The sequence below is a fragment of the Dipteris shenzhenensis genome, chromosome 13 (genome assembly GCF_047967505.1).
Source record: "Dipteris shenzhenensis isolate YYH24624 ecotype China chromosome 13, Dip_SZ_1.0, whole genome shotgun sequence".
NCBI lineage: Eukaryota > Viridiplantae > Streptophyta > Polypodiopsida > Gleicheniales > Dipteridaceae > Dipteris > Dipteris shenzhenensis.
Genome location: NC_141608.1, coordinates 12,055,199 through 12,069,662, shown reverse-complemented (window position 1 = coordinate 12,069,662; position 14,464 = coordinate 12,055,199).

Genomic DNA, 14,464 nt, shown 5'->3' with positions numbered 1-14,464 from the left:
CATCCCTCACTGAACCTATGGAAGTTTCAATAACCTTGAGTCATAACAAATTTAAGAGACTTTTATTTTTTCACTATCTTCTCTTTATGTCATAGGGATAATGGAGATCAAAGATAAACTAAAGGTATAATTATGCAATTTCAACTGAGGCAACCCTCCTCTATTTTCTCTTCCCTTTTTATTTCTCAGATGGTAGCATGGTCCTTGATGAGCCTGATGAAGTGGTGCAATGTTTGTAGTATGTTGGGAAGAATTTTTTCAAGTGCCTTGATGATTCCAATAGTATCATCTCCCATTTAAGTTCTAGTTAGATAGAAGCTTCTAGATCCACTCCTCTTAAACTTTAAACTTCATGTGGAGAGGCAACCTAAGGCAACATGAGACCATTGATGAAGCTCTTATTGACTAGGGGTTCGATCACCTCTCCAACCATAATATCTCTTTGAAGATGACCTAACAACAGCATGGCTCAATTTGCATAACTCTCAAGATGCTTATACCGGGGGGAGTCACTAAGAACTATCATGGAAGGGGTTTTATATTTTTATGGAGTTACAAAAAAGATACGTACATAAGGGGGTTTTTAATTGGAAAAGTGAAAAGTTCCATACATAAGGGATGCCTTAATCATCTCAAAATTTACATAAGGGGTGTATATAGGATATAAAAATCCATAGGTAAGGAGGTTCCTTTACTAGTCCTTGATCGCATGTGCTATATGTGGTTTTAACACCATGTCCCCCCCCTTGGGATGCTTATTTGGGTCTTACTTTCCCTTGGTACACTGCATTAGAATCATTTATTAACTTTTCTCTTTCTTGAGCTTAGTATACATGGCTTCAATCATGGCTCACCAACTGGCTTTAGTAGCAGCAGGTGAACATGCATACCACTTTAAAGCAAGCTCTTCAAAGTCATTAGGAAAAAGGGAGCTCGTTTTGGGGCCCTGTAAGAAATTCGCTATTTTCTCTTTTATCTTTGTTCTAAAATGTGGAAAAAGCAATAAAATACGGATACCTGTCAGTTTAGGACCACGTGTGTCAGTCTAGGGAGGAACAAAAAAGTCCTTTCAAATAATTGAGAAGATGCTACATTAAACTCTCCATATAGATCCCGCATCTCTTTCGATGGTGGCCTCTCATAAAGAACCCATCACGCCATCACTAATCCGTTTGTTTTCAAATATTTGAATGGTTACTGCGAAAGATTAGATGATTTTTATAAAAAATAGACAAGATGAAGAACCAACCCTCACGAAATGGCTACGTGCAACCATGCTATTGAAGAAGAACCTCAAAAGAAGCGACTACACCATTTACATATTGATTTAGAAGAAAAATATGTGTCGCTATAGAAAAGAGGAAAGGTTCCGCTTGTGAATGCTGAGCAAAAGGAAAACATGAGAAGATACCCAAAATGTCCATTGAGAAATTCAAGCCCTCCATTTTCTAATCCGAAAATGTCATTGAGGTTTGTGGGTGACAGGAATAATGGAATATATGGACACATTTCGACTCAATATTCAACTACGGAAATGTACAAGACATTGTATGTCCGAGAAAGAATAGAGAAGGACCAAGAAATGTCGATAAATTCAAACTTGAAAGAGAAGTTGTGCAAAGGGAAATTGAAGAGCATTCAAAGAAAAATAATGAGCTAAGGAGAGCAAACATGAATAGAACCATTCTTGGAGAGAGACAATGAAGCAAGAGAATTTGAAACATTACAGAGTTGAAAGTTGGCACTAGAGGATGTAAGCGCAGAGTACAAAAAGCAAGGTGAGAGTACATCTTGTTCAGCCATTGTATTTGTATGTATGTGTCTGTCTTGCAAGAAAATCTGTAATATTGCAAAGTTTACTTGTTGCAGGGAAATTTTAGGATTTGAGAAAGAAAACATTGATCCTAAATTAATTCCGGTCAAACAAATGAAGGGTTTAGTCTCCATTGTTGTTGCAAAGAACATGATGGAGGAAAAAAAGTTTAAGAAGGTAAAATGTGAAGTGCTTGAAGACTTTGTATCGGAAAGTAAAGATGATGTCACAAAAATTCAAGAGGCTCTTGATGTGAGCGGAGTGAGCAGAAAGGGATATGCTTCAATATTTAGAGTTGTGTCATCAACATTAAAAGATCAACGGATAAAATGTGTGTTGTTACCAACACTAGCAGAAGTGTGGAAGGAACGAGGTCATCTCAACCAAGAAATTGATAAGTTTATTGGATAGTGCTTTCATATCGAAAGTGTATATGAAAGTGAAAAGGGAAGCACTACATATAATGCTTGGAATAATATTTTTGTAGATCTTGAACAATTGTAGAGACTTATGGTTGAGTTCTATAGTATCACATTTGAAGAATGTAAACGAGTTTTGAAGTTTGTTGTGAAGCTCGATGAGTGTGAAATCGTTAAGTAAAAAAAGATAGAGAGAGTTTCTACTGACTTTGATGAATCGAGCACTTGATCCATCGATCACAAAGTCCAACTCAAAGTACTTCAGTGTCCAATCAAAAAAGCACGTATGGTGGCTGGGCGGATTTGAGGTATGTAAACTATCACCTTCTAAATTAGTCTTTGCTCGAAATGTAATAAATTTTATATCATATATCTTGCAAACCTGTGGTTTTAAATTACAGGTGAAGACTGAGGACCATGCAGTAGTTTATTAGGTATTTCATCAAATAGATATACCATCAATTATCAAGAGTCCAAGTCCAAGGATGCCATCTTCATGTCCCAGGGAAGGGTGATTTTCAAATTGAATGGCATATGGTAGGTGAGTTGAAGGCATTGAAGTGTATGTTAAATATAAGCAAAGGGGGTAACTCAAAATCTCCTTGCTTGTACTGCAACGAACCCCAATGCATGTCCTAGATTCTAAATGGTGGAAAAGAGCACTCAGCAAAGATAAAGTATATAAAATTTTCAAAGCAGTTCTTGAGATCCCATTATGCAATGTTCACATTTGTACATTGCATGCATTATGCAAGATCATTGAGAAACTTGTTTTTCTATATATTGGATTTGCATCGAAACTTTGCCCTAAGAGCAAAAGAAAAGAGGCACTACAATCGTTAGAAGCAGTGCTATCAGAAATTGGTCTCCATGGAGGAGATGTACATATTACAAACGATCTTTAAAAATCTACAAATGGAAAAGATGTTCCTATCAAGCCTTCTATTGGTGGAGTAAAGGCTAGAAGATTTCTGTCTCATCCAAAGAAAAAATAAATAAATGATAGCAAAACAACATATGTATCAAGGATAAAGTATAACTTGTGTAGAAAAGTCCACAATGCTACCAAAGATCATCAGGCAGATGGATTGGCAAGAGACGACAAGGCAGAAGTGTGGAAATGCTTAGATAAACTTTTTGTTTTTCGTGACCAAGCCACCTTTAGCAAAAATTATCAACAAGAATTTGAAGAAGCGGTAAAGAGTTTTTGGAAAGGCAATGAAAGAGGCTTAGACAACATGTAACATCACTCATTACATGGTAAGAACAATATCCTATTTTTATGCATGTTTTTTTAAAAGCAAACAATCTTAGTTTTATATATTCTAATGCCCACTTGCCTATGTATCAAAATAGCATATAATCTACAATCACCTTCCTTTCTTTGTCAAAAAATACGAATGCCCTACAATTTGGTCCACACAGGGAATGGAGAAATCACACTACATGGCACCAAATGCATTCTTTGGACATACAAAACATTTTGGAGGAAAACAGAAAGCAAATAGTTTAAAAGAAGTGTTCCAGTGGTTCTATCAAGGAATACTACAAAGACTTCAAGCCAAGAAGAAAGTTAACACATCACAGGTTAAGCTAGCTTTCAGGTTGGCTCAAAAGAAAAGGAGGTAGATTTTGGAGAACTCAAATGCAGCACAAAGACATGCTTAATGGAGACACTCAAAGATATTTGTAAACCACAAATGGGTAGATAGAAGCTAAGTGCTAAACCTTGATCATCAATTGGTGCCATCAAATGTTATATATATATTTTTTGCAATGACCAAGACTTGATCTTTTATTCATAAGAAGTCATTGTATGCAACAACCATTGAAATATTTGAAACGTACTACATATATTTCTATTTCAAAATGTACATTGTTTTTTTCACAAATACACATAAACATAACTAAGGCATTCTAAAATGATAGTGTTCTCACAATTCAACCTTACTTCTATCTTGTAAAATATACAATGCCATGCAGGCTATCCTCCCAATGGTTTGCCAACTTTGCTTGGAATATTTCTTTTGACTTTGATTGGAGACCTTTTCTTTTTGAGCTGAGGAGCAACTCAACTCTTCTCATCTTGTGCAAGAGTTGTTGTGCTCACAGCTTGCTCTTCAACTAATTTGTCAGGAAGGGCCACCAAAGAAGGCTCTCGATTCCTAATGAGCTTATGCTTTCCATAAGCTTCCAAGGAGAGGGGATCCTTTACACCACAAGCTAATGCCTAAGCAGTATATGTCAAAAAGTATCCAGCTCTTGAGCCTTGCTTTCTAGCATAACACCAAAAAATAAGTAAAGAAGACCGCTTCTCTCTATTAGTACCATCTTATCTGTTTGCCACGATATAGGATGACCACCCAAAACTTTTGAGAAACACTTGAAAAAATAAGTAAGAGCAACTCCATCATTGCTAAGCAATTTGCTAAAAATCAGTATCTTCATAGCAGATAGGTCTTTAATATAATGAGAAAGGCTTGATAGTTTACCAAGCACCCTTAGAAGGAATGTGTCATCTTCAACAAACAACTGCCATACAAACACACTTTGATTTAAAACAAACCATCAAATTGCATATCTAAACTCCAAATGCAAGAAAGGTAGGTTCCTTACCTCAATATTCTCATCTTTCTCTATAATATATCATATCATAAGTCCTAGAGAGATTTATCCCCTCTTGATTTATGTCTTGATCAGGCCTTACAAATATCAATGTCCTCCAATCAAATGAAGGAAGAAACATTCATCGCACACACAATCAAGCTCATAAGCTAATGGTTCCAATTGGTTTTCACTATCAAGGGCCTGACATGTGAACCCACAAAAAAGCTCGCATTACAAAAAATTTGGACTCAAAAAGGCCCTGTAAGGGAGCCCTTGGGCTGGTGACATGGAAGAATAAGGTGAATAATACCCAGTAGAATATTGGATGGTGGAGGGAAATAGAATATTGGAAGTGGCCTGAATTCTCTATTTCTTTAGTCGATGTCCCAAACAATGATGTGAGAAGTCTGTAGTTGTGGAGCCTTTAGAAATACAAGTTTCTACTCTACATGATGATGTGAAATTTCCTTAAAATTTCTACTAGTTGGAGGATGAAATGGAATTGTGCACTGCACATAAGCTTGGGGACTTAGAGCTTGGTTATTGTAGCCATGGGTTGAGAAAGGTATCTTTGATTTCAATAGTCAATTGTATTGCCAAGAAAACTAGTGGTGGTTATCTGATTGGACTTTAACATGGTCAATGATTTAAAAATTTGTATCCAATTCTTTATGTCAAAGCACATTTAGTTTACATAAAAGCACATACAATTTATATCATAACTTTCTCTTGTAGATCATAGTCTCTCATGGTGTGGTCCTCTGTGATCTTACCACAAGGTACTCCTTCTATCTGTTGGCTATCTCTAGATTCGAGCCCGTGTGCTCCACCTTGAGTGGAAGTAGACTTTTCATCCAAATCTCTTCCACCTTGCTATCTACAAACTTGCCTAGGTGGACAACCCTCTGAGTGAGCTAAGTCTGCAGGTCTCCAACCAAGTTCACCTCGAGGATGAGGCCCAAGTGATGTTGCTGGTGATGCTTCTTTTTGCTCCTCAAAGGATGCTCCAAGTGATATAAAATGAGGCCCAAGTACTCTTCTTTTATAGGCCCTAAGGGGTACCAAGCATACCAGCCCAGCAAGCTCATAATGGTCGACTGTTGGTTGGATGTCTCTGCTCCCCTTGGCCGAATGAATCGTGGGGTCAAAAAATAGGGCATATTCCCTCCTTTATATTGCAAGGTCTAGCCAACCCTTGACCTAGTAGACCAGCTCTTGACCAATCCTACCAGTCCTCTACAAGGCCATCTTCTCTCGCAGGCTCCACCACCATCTCACACCATGTATCATCCTTGTTTGCAGGTCGTGTACCTGCCTACAAGCCCTTGCCATGGTGTGCCATGTGTTTTGGATACCCTGCCATGTGTCACCTACTACCTAGAGTTTCTTTGCCATGTGGTGCCTCTGGCTAAGCCTAGATCTAGGGGCTATTGCCCTTGACATCCATCTTGCACAGTCTTGCCATCTGAGGCAACCTCTAAAGCTCCTCCAGGTATGTCTTGAATAGTTCTGCCCACATGATAGCCTTGTTGTTGTCCATGTGGTAGCCACCTCTTCTCTCTTGGCTGAGAGGTGCTGCCCATGTGGCAACCCCCTCCCTTTGTCTTTCCTCTAGGCACATTCCCTAGGTCTTCCTCCCCATGCTCTCCTCATATCGGGGCTTATAGATGGGGAGCTGACCTTTCCAACACCCCCTCTCATCGACACATCTCGGCCCAATGCCAATAGATTGATGACGATGCTCAATTAACTCCGTGCTCATAGTCCTCTTGCACACTCTGATGTTGAAATCTTTTCCTAGCTTTTCATCCAGTGGCTCATGCTCCACCAGGTCTAGTTCCACTTCTGCACACCATCTGATTACACAGGTCCATCTTTGGTAGCACCTCTTGGCATCACCACCTTTAGTCATGTTCTCACCTATGAATTCAAGCAATCCAGCCACCACAATCTTCCATTTGTCCCCCATAATGAGCTCATAATGAGTGAACAACCTAGAGTATTTTAGGTATCATGCTCTAAGGGTCTATCTCAACTCGTCTGTCCTTTGGCAAGGTTTGCAACAAATGAATATCTACAAATAACCTGGACCACAAAATCTCATTGAGCTCTCAAGTAGGTACTCTTCTGGCTTCAATACACCTCGTCCTTCACCTTCTAGCAATCTACGTCCGAGATTTGAATAAGCACCCACACTTCGATCTCGCATTACTTGAGACAAATGAAGAGCAGAGTCTCTCCATAGCATGCTATAAAGGCTCCAATTTAGAACATCGATAGATTGGCATATCTGCCTATGTGCTTTCTCTGAAAGCAAACCATGCACCTCATCGAGGCACATACCAATAGCCTGTGTAATCCTGTATTGTCCCCTTCTAAAGTACAACATCCATTTGAACATGAAACCCTAGGCTACTCCATGGCATCCACCATCGTGTGAGTATCAAAAGTCATGCACCTAGAGGATACCAATAACTCCATGCTATCCTTCACCTTCACAAAGGCATCTGACTCCTCGTCGACCCACATTTCAATGTTAGACATCATCATTGTGGTTTCTAGGTCGGCATATTTGACCTCAGTAACACTCGGAGATGTCACCAAGAACAAATCTTCGATTACCACATTAGCTTTGGATTTTGTGTCACCCTATGAATTTGAGTCCTCGGGGGGGTCACTATGTATAAACCCTCTATACCACGTGCGTTCAAGGCCTATTTCTAAAATCCCCTATCTGTAAATTTTTCATTAATAAAATGTACCCCTTTTCTATACGAATCTGTAAAATTTTCCCAAAACTATTTTAAATAGTCCCTTATGTATATTTATTTCTGTAAATTTTAGAAATAAAAAATGTCCTTCTGTTGAACTCACGTGATAGGGTTACATATCATGAGTGACCCCCCCGAGTTTGAGTCGGACTCCTTCCTTTTGTTTTTTTGATCCGTCACCTTCTTTCTACAATCCTTTGCAAAATGACTTGGCGCATCACAATAGAAGCACTTCTTCTTGTGCAAAGTGTCCTCGAGTCATCCTTCTTGGACTTGCCACTATTAGTCTTGCTCTTTCCTTTGCTAGCATAATTTTTCGCCAACAATGCCTTGTCATCTTTGTCATTGTTATAGAGCTTCTCCCTAGCTTCTTCATGTAGTAGTAATGGGTCCTTCATGTAGCAGTAATGGACCCAACTCAAAAGTCAGAGCTTTGGTCCTCTGTCCTACTGTCAAAATCATTACAACTTACAAAGATTTTGAAACTCCAAGGTAGCTTTAAAAAACCCCTTAACTAAAATTTTTTCATCAATAAAACCACCCCTCTTTACTTATGAACTAATGGGTTTTTTTCTAAAATTGAATTAGAAAACCCCTCCTGTTATTGTAATCCTGTTAAAATTTTTCCAAAAGTGGGATTAAAATACCCCTCCTTTTGAATGCACACTAAAGTTTTTGGAGGTGAAACCCCCGAGCGACAATCTAATTGGGTTGCCGAGGGACCCCTTACAAAATCGCTTCATCAAGCTTATGACAAGCGACAGAAAAAATGTTATTGTTGATGTGGCTTTCCATCTCTGTTCCTTCACTCGAGACCTATCGGGTTTTAAAACTAGTTTGCTCTCCTTCTATCCAAGCTATAATTGTTCACATATTCTAATCTCTCAAATCAAGCCATCTTGACATGCTCAATGATGTAATCCAGTGAGATCTTTTCCATCTTTGAAGACCCGTGTACCGATAGATTCCCCACACATTACATTCATGAATATGGTAGGTTAGTTGTATGATAGTAGGCTAGAGGAGTTAGGCACTGGCAAGAAAATGCATTTTAATTGGTTTAGGATTAACTGAAACCCCCACAAAATATAACCTTTAGTAAATCCCAAACAACCAATATGTTTGTTTTAGTAAATCCCAAACAAGGGAAAATGTAAATCCCAAATAGTATACTAATTCCAAACAACCACCACACTTGTTTTAGTGACAATGACTTTGCATGAGGGACCATCTAATTTATAGGTTCATATTATCATTCAGTTAGAATGAGACTATAATAACAATGATTGTGCATGAGGGACCATCTAATTCACAGGCTCAAATTAGCATTGATCCAGAATCATATTGTAATAACAATGACTTTGCATGGGGGACCACTCATTTCACAAGCTTAGACTAGCATTCAATCGGTTCATCAGACTATAATAACAATAGTTCTCATTCTTATAACCGAGAACTATTGTTATTACAATCTAATGAACCGACTCAATGCTAATCTGATGTCCTATTTTGATCTTGACTTTCTTCAGTTGACTATAATAACAATAACTTTGCATGACGTGCCATCTAGTTTATAGGCTCAGATTAGCATTGAGTCAGAATTAGTCTATAATAACAATGACATTGGATGAGGTACCATCTAATTCGCATGCTCAGATTAGCATTAAGTTGGAGTTAGACTGTAAGAACACATCAAACTGTTAGAATTTTCTAATGACTGAGAAATTCTCCCGTGGCAACCACAATGCAACCATCTATAATAGGTCCATTCAAGGTTTCTAGAAAGGATAGAGCAAAGAAAAGAGAAGCATTGGAAGGGTCGCATTGTTGGGTTTCGTAATACAAAAAAAGGACTTAAGGTGAAGGTTCAAAACGTGTACATGGCTTGAGACATGAACTTGGACCCTGCCATTCGAACTTGCTTTCCTTCAAATTGTATCTCTCTTTTACATTAACTTTTTTTCATTTTCAGTTCAATTGTGCATTCTAATGATTGTATGTGAGCATGTGTTTGGAGAGAGGGTGTCCTGTGGTGATAGTAGAGGGGGAGGGGGGGAGGGAAAGAGAGAGAGATGGGGGGGTTGAGGGGTGCTACGGGGAGATAGTAGAAAGGAGAGATTTGTGAGTGAGTGAGTGAGAGAGAGAGAGAGAGAGAGAGAGAGAGAGAGAGAGAGAGAGAGGTGTGAGAGAGAGATAGGTAGAGAGTGAGAGAGATAGATTGATTGGCCCATTAACATCTTTCTTTGCTTTCTATGTAGATATCTTTCCCTCTACCAAAGTTGAAACCAAGCCTCTAGATAGTCTCACGGGAATATTTCAAGCTTTCCATTCAAATATTGGGGAATTAATGTTCTCAGGATGGAGTGCTACCTCCTTGATAAAGTCTAGTATTTTTTTCAAAGGTGCATATGAAATCCTCCGTCCTATTCCTGTCCCTAACTTTGATAGTCCAGAATGGCCTCTTCCTCTATAGATGCATTTAGAATGAAGATCAAATCAAATATTCAATCATCAATGAAGTTTACTTTCGGTTCAAAATATGCGGGTGTTAGTTGGTTCATGCCCTCCATTACATTTATTTATTTTTTCAAATAAGTCTTCATTCACAAGACAAAGACCATGTGGGTATGCAAAGGCCTAGAAAATGAATTTCTTGATAATCTTCTATACCCAATGTGGGATGTCAGGCAGGGTTTGCAGAAGGGAGACCATTTTCGATGTATACTTACTAAAAAAAGTATAGTAATAAGATATCAAGTAGTGCGGAGTATTTGCTACATGAGATACGCTTACAAACATTGGAAAAATAATCATGGCACATGGATACCTATGGATTGTGATGTAGTGGACACCACAAAGGTAGAGGTACATATGCCCAATGGGAATATCCAATATCTTGAGGTCACAAATAGTTGGAGCTTGAAGCACGTTCAAGAATACATCGCTGTCACCTTTGATGATAGTGAATTTTTCTTTACACTAAATGAGAATATAGTGAGAAGGTGACGCGAAGGAACATCAATGCTTGAGAAATGTAAGCCTCATTGTAACTTGTCCATTCATACTGGTATTAAATAAATGTAATAGTTCTTTAAGTGTGATGTCATTTCTCGGGGGGGTCACTCATCATATGTAACCCTATCACGTGAGTTCAACATAAGGATATTTTTTATTTCTAAAATTTACAGAAATAAATATACATAAGGGACTATTTAAAATAGTTTTGGAAAAAAATTACAGATTTGTATAGAAAAGGGGTACATTTTATTAATGAAAAAATTTACAGATAAGGGATTTTAAATATAGGCCTTGAACGCACGTGATATAGAGGGTTTATACATAGTGACCCCCCCGAGTGTCATTTGTACTGGCAATGAGTCTATACTGAAAAAAATTAGTAGTTTTTTATGTGTGTTGTAACAGTTTTGAAAATATGATATAGTTTTTGAAGTGTGTTGTAATAGCTATTGAATAAATGTAAAAGTTTTGAAACTATGTTGTAATAGTTTTTGACTAAATGTAATAGTTTTTGTTAAGTGTGATGTCATTTGTACTACCATAGGGCCCCCTAAACTCCAAAAAAAAAAAACATTATTTTCGGTGGCGGGGGGAGGCAGGAGTGGAATATGATGGCAAATTATTTAGGCCAATATATTACATTGTCCAATATTTTATTACCTAAATTGTACGGACCTTTAAGGTATTCAAAGAGTCTAAAGTCAACTATATAAAGGGCCATTGGGTATGACATAGAATTTATTGTCCTCACCTCCTAGACATTTTGCTCTTACCATCTTCCACAAACCTCCAATGGCCACACCTGCGAGGCATACCATGACTTCATCGCTTCTACTCATCATTCGAGTAGAGAGGCAAAGTTGTATGACATTTTTGATCATCAGATAGATGTCATCAGCACAATCCACAAGCATCTAGATCTCTTTAAAGATGTGGTAGATTACGTGAGAGAGAAAATCAAGCCTTACCTGATCCAGCTAGACATAAATAGAGTACAGTGGGTTCCTGTGAATCTCCTCATGGACTGTCGCCGAGCTGATAGCACTTTCAAGCATAGGTTGCAGAGAATTTGCAAATCCCTTAGTCCAAAACATTTTAGAAGGATTTCCAAAAATGAAGAGTTGGATCTGCAAGCGGGTCTTATAGGAATGCCTTTTGTATCCCTGAAAAGAGCCTATTGTGTAATTCTTTTGGAAATGGAGGACACAGATGCACCTCCATTCATCAATGTAGTGCCACCTCTTCTTCTAGCAGTACGGCAAGATGTTGAAGTTGAGGAGAATCCTGATGTGATTGGAGAAGCTGTCGTTGCTCTAGATTAGTATAGTGCAACTTTGGAAAAGGGAAACCACATAGCAAAAGTAGAGCAGACGACAGAGTTGGTTGTGGTTCCCAAAGCAGGTGGGACATCATCCCCCATAGGATAGCCAGAAGAGTAAGAGGAGGAAGGAGAGCAAAAAGAGGAGGAAGAAGGTATGACGGATGAGGTTTTGATGCAAACCCTTTTGTATATTGTGATTAAAAATAGAGCATATTTATTTTTGATTGACATTCAATACATTAAAAATTTGAGAGAAGATGAAGTATTGGGGGCACTCTCCGCTTGGGAGAGTAGTAGTAACTTAGGTTACCCATAAGAGGGGTTAGATAGGTGCATAGATTTGGCACCTGCAAACACTTATGAGCATCCGATCTTAATTGTGGGAGGAAATGCATGACTCTACTAATGCAGCAATTATAGAGACGAAGTTCCGTGAGGTCGAGAGGGTGCCGAAACGCCAGAGAGTTGAGAATATTGTAGAGGCCTCATCATTGGCACCACCTTGAGCAATGATGAGAGCAAAAGCTCCATTATATAACTCGTCTAGGAATGGACAAACAAGATGCTTACCACATTGTAAGTTCATGAAATTTCATCAATATGAATGAATTTATGTTCTTAGTTTGGCATTGAGAAGATTACTGATGTTATGTCAATTTTCAAGACATCATTGAAGTTGATCAGTTTGCGACACATAAAGGGGGTCGAGGTGACAACATCGGTGTGGATTCAGCACTAGGACACTACATGGGAATGTTTGAGCACCAAATCCTAGTGTGCTTCCATACTTTGTTCTCCCCTTATGAGAAGGACATGATAAAGTGCAGGGCACTTTCAAAGCCGAAACCTAGGAGGAAAATAGAACAATGTTCAATAATATGGTGGCTAATTTAGTTATGTGCATGGTTAGTTGGAAGGAATAATGTAAAATAAGAGGATATATGCTTCATGATTGAGACGGCAAGATCTCACTTATGCCAGTGGATTTGGATAGGGAACAAGCATATGATTAACACCTATTTCATTAATTTTGGACTCTTGCACTGTCCAAATTCATTTTGTGAGATAATTTTGGATAAAACATTTCAAAAAAAGAGGCTCTTATAAAACAAAACATTGAGTCAAAAAGGAAGATTTTAAAAAATCAAATTAGAAAAAAAGACGTGAGATGTTATTAAAACTAGAGTACATTAAAAATAGAGTAAATCACATTGTTAAAAGAGACAAAAAGTAAGATTTTAAAAAATCAAATTAGAAAAAATGGCGTGACATGTTATGAAAACTAGAGTACATTTCAAAAAGAGCACATCACATTTGTAAAGAGGTAGATCATATTACTCAAGGCAGTATGGTGTCAAAAAACACCTTAATACAGTCTCTCTTACATCATCTTAACATCACATTTGTACAAGAAGTAGATCATATTACTCAATTGAAAGCCATATGGTGTCAAAAAACACCTTAATACAAAGCCATATGGTGTCAAAAAACACCTTAATACAGTCTCTCTTATCTAAGTCTAGAAGATCTCATCATTGGTCTCTCTTATCTTCTCAACAACCCAATCTTTCACTGCCTCCACAACTGTATCCTCAACATAATTACATGCAAAAAAGAAATTTAAGCAATCACAAATTGTTTCTTTATAATTTCTCTGAGAGGCTCTTATTGTTCTCTCAGCATCCGCATCAAATCGCCCATGACGAGAGCTGCGATAACGCAGGTTACTTAAGAAGTCTAATAGATCTTGTCGTGCTTTTATCATACGTCTTAAAAGTCTTTCACTCTCTGCTATCTTGAGAGTCTCCTCCCTCTCTGCGTGCCTTTGTGCAGCAAATTCCTCTCTCTCCATGTGTGTCAAAGGAGAACCTTTTCGAATTCTGGCCTCTCTCTGTGCTCCTTGGTCAGCAATCCATTCTTTGAGATTGTTAATTCCGAACTCCACATCTTCGACAATGCCAAGGACATCCATGGGTGGGGAGATGATAAAGAAAGGGAGATGGACTAAGATGCAAGAAAGAAGAGAGTGTCTGCGGAAGGACTACGATGGAAGAATACAAGTTAATGAGAAGCACTAGGATGGATGAAAGAAGAGAGTGTTTGTGGAAGAACTAGGATAGAAGAATACTTGGATATCAGGATGGAAGAATACAAGTTAATGAGAAGCACTAGGATGGATGAAAGAAGAGAGTGTTTGTGGAAGAACTAGGATAGAAGAATACTTGGATATCACGATGGAAGAATACAAGTTAATGAGAAGCACTAGGATGGATGAAAGAAGAGAGTGTTTGTGGAAGAACTAGGATAGAAGAATACTTGGATATCAGGATGGATGAAAGAAGACTCTCTCATCTGCGGAAGAACTACGATGGAAGAATACAAGTTAATGAGAAGCACTAGGATGGATGAAAGAAGAGAGTGTTTGTGGAAGAACTAGGATAGAAGAATACTTGGATATCAGGATGGATGAAAGAAGACTCTGAGAGTGTTTGCGGAGTGTTTGTGGAAGAACTAG